We start from the raw sequence: 12127 nt of genomic DNA, 5'->3' as shown, positions 1-12127 counted from the left end.
TAGTAAGGAGCCACCGGACCGTCGCCCTTCCAAAACTGCAAGTCCCCATGTTTGCCGGTAACCTCCGCGATTGGCAGGGATTTTGGGACCATTTTAATGTTACCATCCACGCAAACCCCGATCTCCCACCAATAGAAAAATTCAAATATCTCATGACGTATCTAACAGACCACGCTAAACGCGCCGTCGAGGGAATTCGACTCTCCGACCAAAACTACGAACTCGCAGTACGAACACTTCAGGACCGGTTTGGACGACGTGACATTCTAATCGACGATCACATTGATCAGCTTTTGAACTTACCTGTGATTAACACCTCCAGCGACGTGGCAAAACTTCGTCAGCTTCACGACGCAATACGTTTCCGCACAACATCACTTGAAGGGTTGGAGGTTCCACCTAGCAGCTACGCAGTCGTTCTCCATCGAGTTCTCATGCGCTGCCTTCCCGCTGACCTGGCTATCCTTTACCGTCAGAAGCTGAGAGAATCCACACCACCATCTTCAATGAGTACACCGGACCTGTCTCCAGAAGACCAAGTTAATATTATCATGAAGTTTTTGAGGATACAGGTCGAAATCCGAGAAGATGGCCAAATAGATCGAGCAAGTTACCATTTTCGACGAGGGCTATCGCCAACGACACATCAAGAATCACTTTCGGCAAATCACCCTTCAACTCTCGCGCTATCGACGAAATCGGAAGGCTACCGATCAACTGCGTGCCCCTTCTGTGGTTCCCCGGAGCACGAACTCCAAAACTGCCAGGTCCCACTTTCAACACAAGATAAGCGAACCAAGCTTGCACGAGCGCGCTGTTGCTTTAAATGTGGGAAGCGAAATCACATCGCTCGTGTTTGCCGTTCAGGCAGAAGCTTGTCGTGTTCCACATGTGGGGGTCATCACTTGACCATCCTTTGTGAACTATCACGTCCAATGCCAGCCCCATCGTACACTCCGCAACCTGAAGAGCCCCCTGAACACGCCACATCCATTGTTAGCGCGCCAGCTAGCAACTCCTGTTCTTCTCCTGTCCTCCTCCAAACAGCAAGAGCGTGGGCATCAGGGACACCGAGAAATGTTCTCGTAAGACTCTTGCTAGATACTGGCAGCCAGCGCACGTTTATCAGACGGGATGTTTCTGAAGAACTCGGCTGCGAAGTTGTAGGCCGGGAAGGTCTAACCATCTACACATTCGGCAATACAGCTACCAAACACTCCTGTCGGCGCGTGGCTGTGACCCTTCAGGGCCATCGCAGCAATCAGAAGGTGACATTTGAAGCACTGGAAATCCCCGAGCTGTGCACGTTATCGCACCAGCAACTTGATGATCATCTGTTGACGCAACTTCATTCAAACGGATTTCAGGCCGCAGACATTCCTCCAGATTCTGACACAAGAGTGGACAATAACATAAGCGTCCTAATAGGTTCAGATGTCTACTGGCAAGTGGTCAAGGGAAGGATCCAACGCATGAGTCAAACCTTAACCGCCGTTGAAACCATTTTTGGCTGGGTGGTTCAAGGGACCTACTCTGGGAGTATCGGTCACCCTTCAGCCAGAGCGTCGGCCCTTTTTCTCACCTGCCAGCCCACCGACCCTTGCCGCAACGCTTTTGATCCGTCAGAAATGTGGCGTTTGGACGCCATTGGCATCTCGGAATGTACTGGGACAAGTTTCCTTGAACACCCAACGATGTTGGAATTTGAGAACGAGATCATTAAGGTTAACAACCGCTATGAAGTCCCCTTGATGATAAAGTCCCCTGGCCTTGGAACAGACAATGACAACCGATCCATTGCAGAGAATCGACTCTTCGTGCAGCTGCGTCGGTTCCGTACCCACCCAGAAATGCTTGAACAATACGATCGCACCATTCGGGAGTATTTTGATGAAGGTCATGCGGAGAAAGTTGTACCCTCAAAGGAGCAACCAAAAAACGTTTACTATCTGCCACATCATGCCGTCATTCGCAAGGATGCTGTAACAACGAAAATCCGTGTTGTGTTTGATGCATCATCGCATCTGAGCAACAAACCTTCGCTCAACGAAGTGCTTGACAAGGGACCCAACATTGAAAACGACTTGCTTCAGATGCTTCTCAAGTTTCGTTGTAGCCCCGTGGTCCTGATCGCAGACATCCGCAAGGCTTTCTTGCAGATTGGCATTCGACCCTCCGATCGTGATGCACTTCGTTTCCTATGGGTAGACCAACTCCCATGCAAGACAATCAACACGCCCAATGTTGTGGAATGGCGCATGACACGTGTCCCTTTCGGAGCATCCTCAAGCCCGTTCCTGCTTGCAGCAACGTTACGCCATCACATTATGTCCATGAAAGGACGTTATCCTGACATGGCGGATCGGTTGATGCAATCCTTTTATGTTGACGATCTCGTGCTGGGTTGCTCGTCGGAGGACGACGCCTTACAGGCCTACCAGCAGACTCGGTCCATAATAACAGAGGCAGGAATGGACCTACGAAAATGGTCGTCCAATCTGTCCTCTTTACAAAACCAGTTCATGCGTGATGAAATTTCGTATGAAAATGCCACTGAAGGTGTGACTGATCAGCTGAAAGTGCTCGGAGTTATGTGGGACCGCACTAAAGACGAGATCATTCTCAGTACACAAAATGTGACGACTTACTTGACAACGCAATCAGCCACAAAGCGAACCATTCTTCAGGCGTTCGCCCGGATCTTCGACCCATTTGGTTACTTGGTACCGTTTACGACTCAAGCCAAGCTCTTGTTTCAAGCACTCTGGGTACGAAAGTGCTCCTGGGACGAAAGCCTTTCCGCTGAAGAGCTTGCGGTATGGAATTCTTGGTGTTCGGATCTAGTTTCACTTTCATCGCTCCGAATTCCTCGGTACGTGATTCCTCCTGAAGCTGATGCAGACCCTTCGATTCAGCTGCATGTGTTTACAGACGCCAGCCCACGTGCCTATGGAACAGCGATATACCTGCGGGCCGTACTTTCGAATGGGTCGTTCACAACACAGATCCTGATCGCTAAAGGTCGAGTTGCCCCTCTGAAACCGCATTCACTACCGCGACTCGAACTCATTGCCTGCCTTCTAGGAGCACGACTACTCAACTATGTGCGCAAAGTTTCTGGACTCGAACACGTTCAAGCGTACTTCTGGACAGACTCTGAGATTGCGCTCCATTGGATTGCCGGCCACCCAAGTCGATGGCAGCCTTTCATCAGCAACAGGATAGTAGAGATCAGGCGTCTAACGGACAGCTTCCAGTGGTATCACTGTCCCAGCCAGGACAATCCAGCGGACCTGTTGACTTGTGCCGTCCCAGCACCGATACTACAACGTAGCGCCTTATGGTGGAATGGGCCTCATTGGCTCGCACAAGGCGAGGGAACGTGGCCCTCCAAACAATTAAAGCGAGATCCCAAAGGTCTCCCTATGGAAGAGTCAAGGCGCCCGACAACCACTTGTCCCGTGGTTACACCGGACCACACCTCACTACTCGACCTAATGAAACACAGTAACCTGACGCGTGTTCTGCGCATTACCGCATGGGTACGAAGATTTCTGCATAACGCCTCACCGCTTCCACCACTATCAGGCCCATTGACAGCTACAGAACTGGTTCAAGCGGAGGTCTACTGGACACGAACGGTACAAACAATGGAATTTCCAGTCGAAGTTGCAGCACTACTGTCGGGAGAAAGGGTACCTTTCACTTCTAGTATTGCAAGCCTCCATCCATTCCTCGACGACCATGGACTGATACGTGTTGGAGGTCGCTTGCAGCAACTGGACGTTCCGGAGGAGGTTAAACATCCGATTTTACTCCCGAGTAACCACAGATTCACAGAGCTTCTTGTACTGGCCACACATGTCCGACTACTTCACGGAGGAGTCCAAGACACACTCACGGAACTACGACAGAGGTACTGGATATTAAGAGGGCGCCAGACAGTGAAGAGAGTGCAGCACACCTGTCTCCCATGTCGACGTAGGCGACTCCAACCAGAGGAAGCACCTATGGCTTCCCTACCACGAGAACGCATAACAGAAACGAGCCCTTTTAATGTCGTCGGTATCGACTTCTGTGGACCGCTGTACGTGCGTGCTGCACCGTCAGAAAAGGCTTACATTGTTATTTTTTCTTGTGCTGTAACACGCGCCGTACACCTAGAACTTGCCTCTAACATGTCCGCAGATAGATTTCTTCTCGCCTTACGTCGCTTCGTGTCTCGACGCGGAGTACCATCTGTTGTTTACTCGGACAACGCGCCAACTTTCCATCACGCAGCTAGAGTCTTAAAGATGCTTCACACAGATGGCGTACAGGACTACTCCAGCGGACTCCGTATTCAGTGGCGATTCAATGTGGAGCGAGCACCCTGGTGGGGCGGATGGTGGGAAAGGATAATTCGGACCGTAAAAAACGTGCTGAAGAGAACTCTTGGACGCAGCAGCTTAGCCTTTGAAGAACTTACCACCGTACTTCATGAAGTAGAAGCCACCGTAAACTGCCGTCCACTTACCCACATCAGTGATGATCCGGAAGAACTAGAGCCCTTGACACCATCACATTTTCTCGTAGCCAAGCGACTCCTACGTATACCACATGGAGCAGAAATCGGACCGCCAACATCGACTGCCGCTGAACTAAGGCGTCGTGCTCTGTATCGCCAGCGATTAATAATGCAATTCTGGAAACGCTGGAAACACGAGTACCTACTGCTTCTGGACTCCGCACATAAGAGTCAGCCACGGTTATTACCACGGGTCAATCCAGGAGATGTTGTCCTCGTAGAGGACAACTCGCCGCCCCTTACATGGAAACTCGGGCGTGTAACAGACACCGTCTCGGGGAGAGATGGAATACCAAGAGCATGCACACTGCGCCTTGCGAACGGGCAAGAAATACACCGTCCCATTCAAGGACTTTACCTCCTTGAAGCAAACTCGCCAAGAGAAGGATCGAAGCCCGCTGATTCGACATAACAGCAAGTTGTGTTCCAAAACAAACGAGACGGAACTCTATTTTAATGGCTTGCGATAACGTTTCTTTTCGTCCTGCTTGTGTGTTAACGGCTTCTTTTGATCCCGCCCCCTTTTTTTTTGTGATTTTGTTTTCACATTACTGACACTGACCCCTCGTGTATTGTCTTGTCTCTCTTTTCTTCGGCCGCCGCGGGAAGTTGTTGTATATTACGGGAATTCAACTACCAGAAGAAGAAAGAGACGACAGAACAATACACGAGACCACGAACGGCAGGATCGGGGCACGAGAGAATAAAACGGCCACCAACGAAACGGACGCGCTCGGGTTCCTTCCTCAACAACCCCCACGTGACCTTGGGGTCACGTGACGTGGAGGGGTCACGTGACCTCGGGGGGTCACGTGACGTGGAGGGGTCACGTGACCTCAGAGGGGTCACGTGACCTCAGAGGGGTCACGTGACCTGGGGGTCACGTGGGGTCACGTGACCTTGAGATGACCTTGGAAGGGGTCACGTGACCTTGGGGGTCACGTGACCTCGGGGGTCACGTGACCTTGGGGAGGCGACCACGTGACCTCGGGGGTCACGTGACCTCAGAGGGGTCACGTGACCTTCAAAGGGTCACGTGGGGTCATCTTGGGGTCACGTGACCTTGAGATGACCTTGGAAGGGGTCACGTGACCTCGAGGGGTCACGTGACCTTCAGGGGGTCACGTGGGGTCACGTGACCTTGAGATGACCTTGGGGGTCACGTGACCTTGGGATGACCTTGGTTACGCCGACGCCGACGGCGACGGCGACGGCGACGGCGACGCCGACGGCGACGCCGCTCAAGCCGGGAACGGGCCCCTAAGAGCTGCGCTCTAAAACAAAAGCAAAGTTGAGTCCGTAATTCAACTTGTTCAAATGGTTAAATCATCAAACATTGCTCGATGTCTTGAGGTGCAAACTGTATTTTCTGAAAAACAAGACACAAGATTGTTTGACTATCAATTCAATCAAGTTAGAGCAGCTTAAATAGCAGTTGGCACTGGACATAAGTAGTCAAGCAGTACAAGCATAGCTGCAGGTGGCTGCCAAACCGGCCGACTTGTGCTTTGAAAAACCAGTATAAAACAAAAAGAAAAACCACGCAGCTTCACTTACTTCGAAGCTTAAAAGTTACTATTTAATAATAATACATTTAAATATTGAACGAATAATTACTTTGTGCGAGAGCAAGGGGCAAAAAAGTTGCAAGGAGATAAGCTGCAAAATGGCAGGATGCTGGTTGCTGTAATTAAACAGATGCAGACTCCTGATAACACAGGATATGAATACCATATCATGTCAGCCACATCTGCCTTGACATTGTAGCACTCGCACTGCATGCATGCATCACCGGTTCACAGCAGCGTATCGCAGCAAATCATGCATTTGCTCTGGGGGCTCAAAAATTTTATAAATCAAACATCTTTGTTTACAATTATAGGATGACTTCCAGTTTTAAATGAACGAGTGGAAATAAGTTTTATTTGCATACAGTTTCCAGACTTCTGTGTGGGCTTTTGCGAGTCGTTTCAGTTGCTTGTTTAAGATGGTGTGTCCTGGAGCATTCTCAGATTGAAAATTGGTACAACTGCAGAACCGTCATATTCAATGAAAGTATAAACAAAATATGACATCATTCGCTTCGATATTTGGAAGTTTTGAATATTCCCAAAGCCCTTCCTTACACTTCTTAAAAGGTTGGCGTCAGCCACATTAGTGTTATCTCCCTCTTAGAGACACGCTAGACGTGCAGGAATTCAAATTTGCACTTACCATAAAAAAACATACAGATTCAAGGGATTTCTGTGGAGACTCATTTGAAGCCCTTCAGCAGCGCTAAAATCTTGCGATGGGCCGTTGTTCGCTTCACTGCTCCCATTTTCTTCAACCCCTTCTCCAGGTTGATTTGGAAGATTAGTCTAAGAGGATATATTGCATCATCTAACATTAATGCCATGCTTGCTTCATGAATACTCAGCCTGGTGAAGGTAAAGCCATTTTTTTTTCTATTATCAGGTCAGACTATGGTAGTGTTGGATCATGTTAAACCTGAAAGACTGCTGAACAAACACACATTCTATACACTGACACGCTGTTTATACACAAGCCCGCGTTTGCCCACACCAGGTGTGGGCACTGCGCATGCGCAGAAACCAAATTAGCGTGAAATGAAGTGTGCGCGCATGCGCAGTGCCATCGACAGCGCTGCCGCAGCTGCAAGACGTCAGTGCTGCGTGCTGGTCTATACAAGATAACCATGTTTCCCAGCTTTGAAAGTTACAGCCTAATGACAACCAGTGTTCACATGTTATCAATTCATTATAGAAATGCATCAGCGTAATTCTTTGTAAAATTAATACAGATCAAATGTTTGTGCGAGTTGTGAAAAAGGGCATTGAGGCACGATAAATGAAAGGGTGATATAGATTATGTATCCTGTGGACTTGACACATTTTAAGATTCTCTCCCCGTTGAATAAACTCGAGACTGGCCAAAGCTTCCTTTAGATAGGTAAATTCAACACGCAAAAAGCTCCAAACAAGACGCATACCACCTTCAAGAATGGCATAGGCTCTTTAAACATTGGCTGAGGCTCGGTGACAAGGAAGCGTGCAATTGTTGTTGATGACGCCTCCTGAAAAAATTAGGAGCTTGCATCTCAGACGATTTGAATCTGCAGGAACGGTGGCTAAGCTCTTTACAAACAGGCTGACTGCAGAGCCAAGATTAATGCATACAATTTTACAGTCCGTGGAACAGTGGTATCACGTGCCCTCCTGAGTGGCGCCATGCAAGTAATGAGTGGACGTATATTGCTTTAATATACACATAGAATATTATGAGCATAAAAATTAATATCAATACGATGGTCTTAGACCATGTGGTTGGGGGGAATCAGCGTACGGTGACACAGGTGCATTCTGTGAAATGAGAAATTCATCAGCTGCATTGTGATTGCTAACTAGTGAACGCGCATCACGCAGTGGTGATACATCAGTAGGAATCAGTTCATCGAACGACGTTTCCTCGACAAATCGTTTCATCAACAGCTCAATTTTTTTTTTTTTTTTTTTTTTTTTTAGGGTGGGTGAGGGGTTAATAACCTGCACGAGACTGTCGCCGCGAAGCGACCTGTACGGGTCGGTTAGGTGGGTTAACATTTTTGTAATGTGCAGCCGCAGGCTGTCACCGCGAAGTGGTGTGAACGCAGGCGGGAGTGTGGGTTAACGCGCACTTCACCCATACACGCGTGGCGAAACGACCCTGCAGCGTGAAATTCGCGTAACGAGTGCCGATGAAACGTTCGTGTCGACGAAACGTGTCCATGAAAAGTTGTCCACGAAACGTACTTCCGCGAAACGAATTTCGACGAAACAATAGGGACCCCCCGGCGAAAAGAGCAGGCTACAGGCCGCGCGAACAACGTTGCGAAACTCGTAAAGCACACTCACGCACTCGGACAATGCGTTCTCATGTGCTTTACTGCAACACTCCTGCCAGCCAGCACGCGCGAACAGCCTCCCAATCGCTACGGACGACGAACCGCGCGTACCAGCGAGCTCGCGACATGACACAAGGTTCAAACGAGTACCGGACATGAGCTTTCAATTCTGAGAAGAACGTCAAACACGAACTGAGATAGCGGCGACCGTCATTGAACCCGAAAGTTTAAAGCGACGCAAATCCGTGATTTCGTTCCTTTCGAGGAAATAAGTGTCAAAAATACGAACGCATATATGACAGTCCCCAATCAATGTTAATAAAAAGAGCAGAACAAACTCACCGTTTTGATAACAACAAGGTAGTTTAACGTAGAACAGTCGCAACCGCAAAAATCACCAAGCGCCTTTACCCCTCGACAAAACAAGCGCGGTTGCAAAACAAGGAAAACAAGCGAGCGGAAATGGGTAGATGAAGAGATAGCGGTAGTGTGATTGTACTAGACAAAAAATCTCACCTCGAGCCTTTTCGACTAAGCGGTAACTAGCGCCACCTCGTTTCGGAACCTTTATTATAAGTTGTTTAACAGTGCAATAAATGATATTTTAAAGAGTGAGAACCGTTGTCAATTAGTCTAAACCAAATAAGACAATTTTCAGCTTGTTGCAAACAACTTTTGTTGTTGTTTACAGAATCGTATTTTTAGATTTACGGACAAGTCAACCGTATTTCAGATTACGGATGCTTCTCCGTAGCTTTTAATGATAAGTTCTACGTTTTTTTACGGAACGTTTTTACCGTGCATCATCGGGGCTGCATTTAATGCCGCTGCATCTCCTCTGGTGCTTTCAACCTGAAATATACTTAATTTTGAAAATGCAGTGTTTCATAACCTTTATTTTCCAATAAAAAAAAAAGAAAAAGTGATGTCGCCAAGTATTTTAAGGAAAGCTTTACGAGAAACACGCACAGCGGATCGCCGCCGTCTGGCTACAAGCCTGTCTTCATTCTCAATTAACAGGGGAGAAAAGCACTTACGCCCGACCCCTATTATGGCGCTTGTTTAGATGGAAAATTGGACGAGTTAGTGAACCAATGTAACAAGTCATCAACTCATCCAAGCTTCGAGAGCACTTCTACATTTCCACCCTCTTACAGCGCTATTGTTTCTTGTTCTTTGTGTCTTTAAATGCTATCCTAGAGCCTCTTCTGTGTTGTTGCTGGCTAGAGTATATTATGCCAAACGACATGGGAGTCGCCTTGACCGCTGCGACGTGAACACGGGCCAACGCTCTTCACACGAATTCAGCTTCAATCGAGTGCGAGGCAATTGATGCAATCCTTACGTGTCGGGGTTCTTTTACGGTGACGGCCGCTATTGATCAGGTTTAGCGGTAGATCCCGGAGTAAAGGGAGGTCCGTGGTCGAGGAGTCTGTCAGCGTACACCAGCTAGGAGCACATGGAACGAAATCTCGCTGCTTGTCCGTTTTCCTATGGATGACCACCGTCTCAGCGTGCGGTCGTTCAATATTTAAAAAAACAGGCTAGCAAAGATACTGCACTGGCTTCATATTTCATCTACAGCGTGTTACGATGTCGCCATATCCTGAAGGACTTAACACACGATGTCTAATGCAGTCCAATTATGTGTGTATAGAGAAGAAGCATCTGAGCCCACCGGAAACAATTCATTTGCCTTGGTCACCTGTCGTAGCTCATTTAACTGGAAGCCTCCACGGCTTCGAAACTCGAGAGCCCAAGGTCCCCTTGGACGGCCTTATTGGCCAAAGCTCGGATACCCCTTGAACAGCTCTCGCATATATGCCTCGAGCATGTCTCCAGTCGGTTTTTGTGTGATCAATGTGATTAAGAATCAATTACGAATCAGAAACATTTCTTTTATAATACCCCGAATATGAAACAGTCCATCGCTATGCAGCACATGGGGTCTAATCAATCCGGGGATCTTTCATTTTCTAGGCTGATTCGTCGCCCTTCTGTGCTTACGATCCATGAGCCATTTGGCTCGATTTATTGGTGGCATCTGCGGGTTGAATATGGTCAAGTCCTAGACTCCACGATTATTCGGCAATGCCAGTTATTGACGATATCGGCTGACTCGCGGAAATACGGCGCGGATTCCCGATATTAAGCGTTTTGTGAAATTAATGCCAGTACGTCTGTGCAAACTCGATCCGCAAACTGTCAAATCTGGCCCTTTAAAGTGTAGGAAACATTTCTCGGCCACGATGCCTTGTTCGCCAGCCCTCGCGGTCTCTATTTGCGCTGATGAATATATAATCTGAAAATCGTATACTAATCATTCGATCAATTAATTAATCAATCAGTCATTTTATTTGCGACTGTACAGCAATACAGGCACTCGAGGCGTGAACGCAAAAACCGACAGATGTCAGTTTGACGAGGCTCACTCCCCCCTTTTGTAGCAAGCGGCAAGCAAACAAAAAAAAAAAAGACAGATAATAAAGAAAAATAATCACCGTAGCAATAGGTGCATTTTATGTTTAAAATTGGGCTATAGATTACTATTTAAAAAAAAGGTAGAAACTATATTCTAATATACAATTGTATGACATAAATATTCACAGAAACATCAGTTTTCAAGAATGAGATGTTTAATTCCAATGTTAATGTTATTTACAATTAACTGGCTTAGTAAAAAAGGGAGCAAAGTTTTAGCATTTCAGTTCCATAGGTTGTTAGACTGAATGATATATTTTATACTTCTTCGTGACGTGCGTTATAAGGTTTAATATTTATTGTTAATTCAGTGTCATTAATGCCAGGTGTCTTTTTGTTTAATACTTGCTATATACCGAATAAGTAAAGTGTATTTGTACAGTCTGTTTAAGGATATGACGGTCAATGATTTAAGCAATGATTTCGTATCGGTTGATTGGTGTACATCCATTATAGCTCGAATTGCCTTCTTTTGAATAATTGTTAACTTGTCCAAGTTAGTTGTAGTTGATAAGCCCCAGAGCGTGACAATAATTTTAGTACCTCATGATTAAAGAATTGTAAATGAGAAGCTTAATTTTGACTGGTAAACTAGAACGGAGCTTGTTGAGAACGCCGACAACACTATTTTTTTTATTGCAATTTGAATGTACGTCTCCTAAAGCACGTTTTCTTTAAACATTACACCTAAGGATTTTTTTTTTTTACATTTGGGGAGACTTCAATGCTAGAGAGGGCAGATTTAAGGCGCAAGTCAGTATTTAAAAATTTATTATATGACTTAAAAAATAACCTTTTGTTTTAGATGTATTAATTAGTAAAGAGTTTGCTTCGCTCCATTTACGTAAATATTCCAATGTGTTGTTAGTGGTTTCTGCAAATGTCTCGATATTGTCGACTAAAAAAAGTAGTCTTGTGTCATCAGCGTAAATGATGAAAGTGGTGTTTGGGCTAATCATTACAATGTCGTTTGTATAAGTGTTAAGCAGAAATGGGCTTAATATACATCCTTGAAGGACATCTGTTTCAATTGCTTGAAAGTCTGAAGAATACTGGTTTATAAAAATTAATTGTTCACGAAATTCTAACTACGATGTTAACAGGTTTAGGGTTAGTCCACCAAAACCGTAAAACTGAAGTTTATTATTTAAGGCGGTATGATTCATGCCGTCATATACTTTAGAGAAATAAACAAA

At 46.4% G+C, this 12127-nt stretch overlaps 1 long non-coding RNA gene across 1 annotated transcript; it reads right to left on the bottom strand.

Annotated features, from left to right (window-relative positions):
* Nucleotides 1-5881: 5881 nt before the first annotated feature.
* On the bottom strand, nucleotides 5882-8882 carry LOC115327792. Its single transcript, XR_005715999.2, has 3 exons — nucleotides 8793-8882; nucleotides 6782-6927; nucleotides 5882-5936 (listed from the first exon to the last, which is right to left on the bottom strand). It is a non-coding gene; the product is annotated as an uncharacterized LOC115327792 (long non-coding RNA).
* Nucleotides 8883-12127: the final 3245 nt, after the last annotated feature.

This window comes from Ixodes scapularis, unplaced genomic scaffold (assembly GCF_016920785.2).
Source record: "Ixodes scapularis isolate PalLabHiFi unplaced genomic scaffold, ASM1692078v2 PGA_scaffold5__190_contigs__length_132052651, whole genome shotgun sequence".
Lineage (NCBI taxonomy): Eukaryota > Metazoa > Arthropoda > Arachnida > Ixodida > Ixodidae > Ixodes > Ixodes scapularis.
This window is presented reverse-complemented; position numbering and strand designations above follow the sequence as displayed.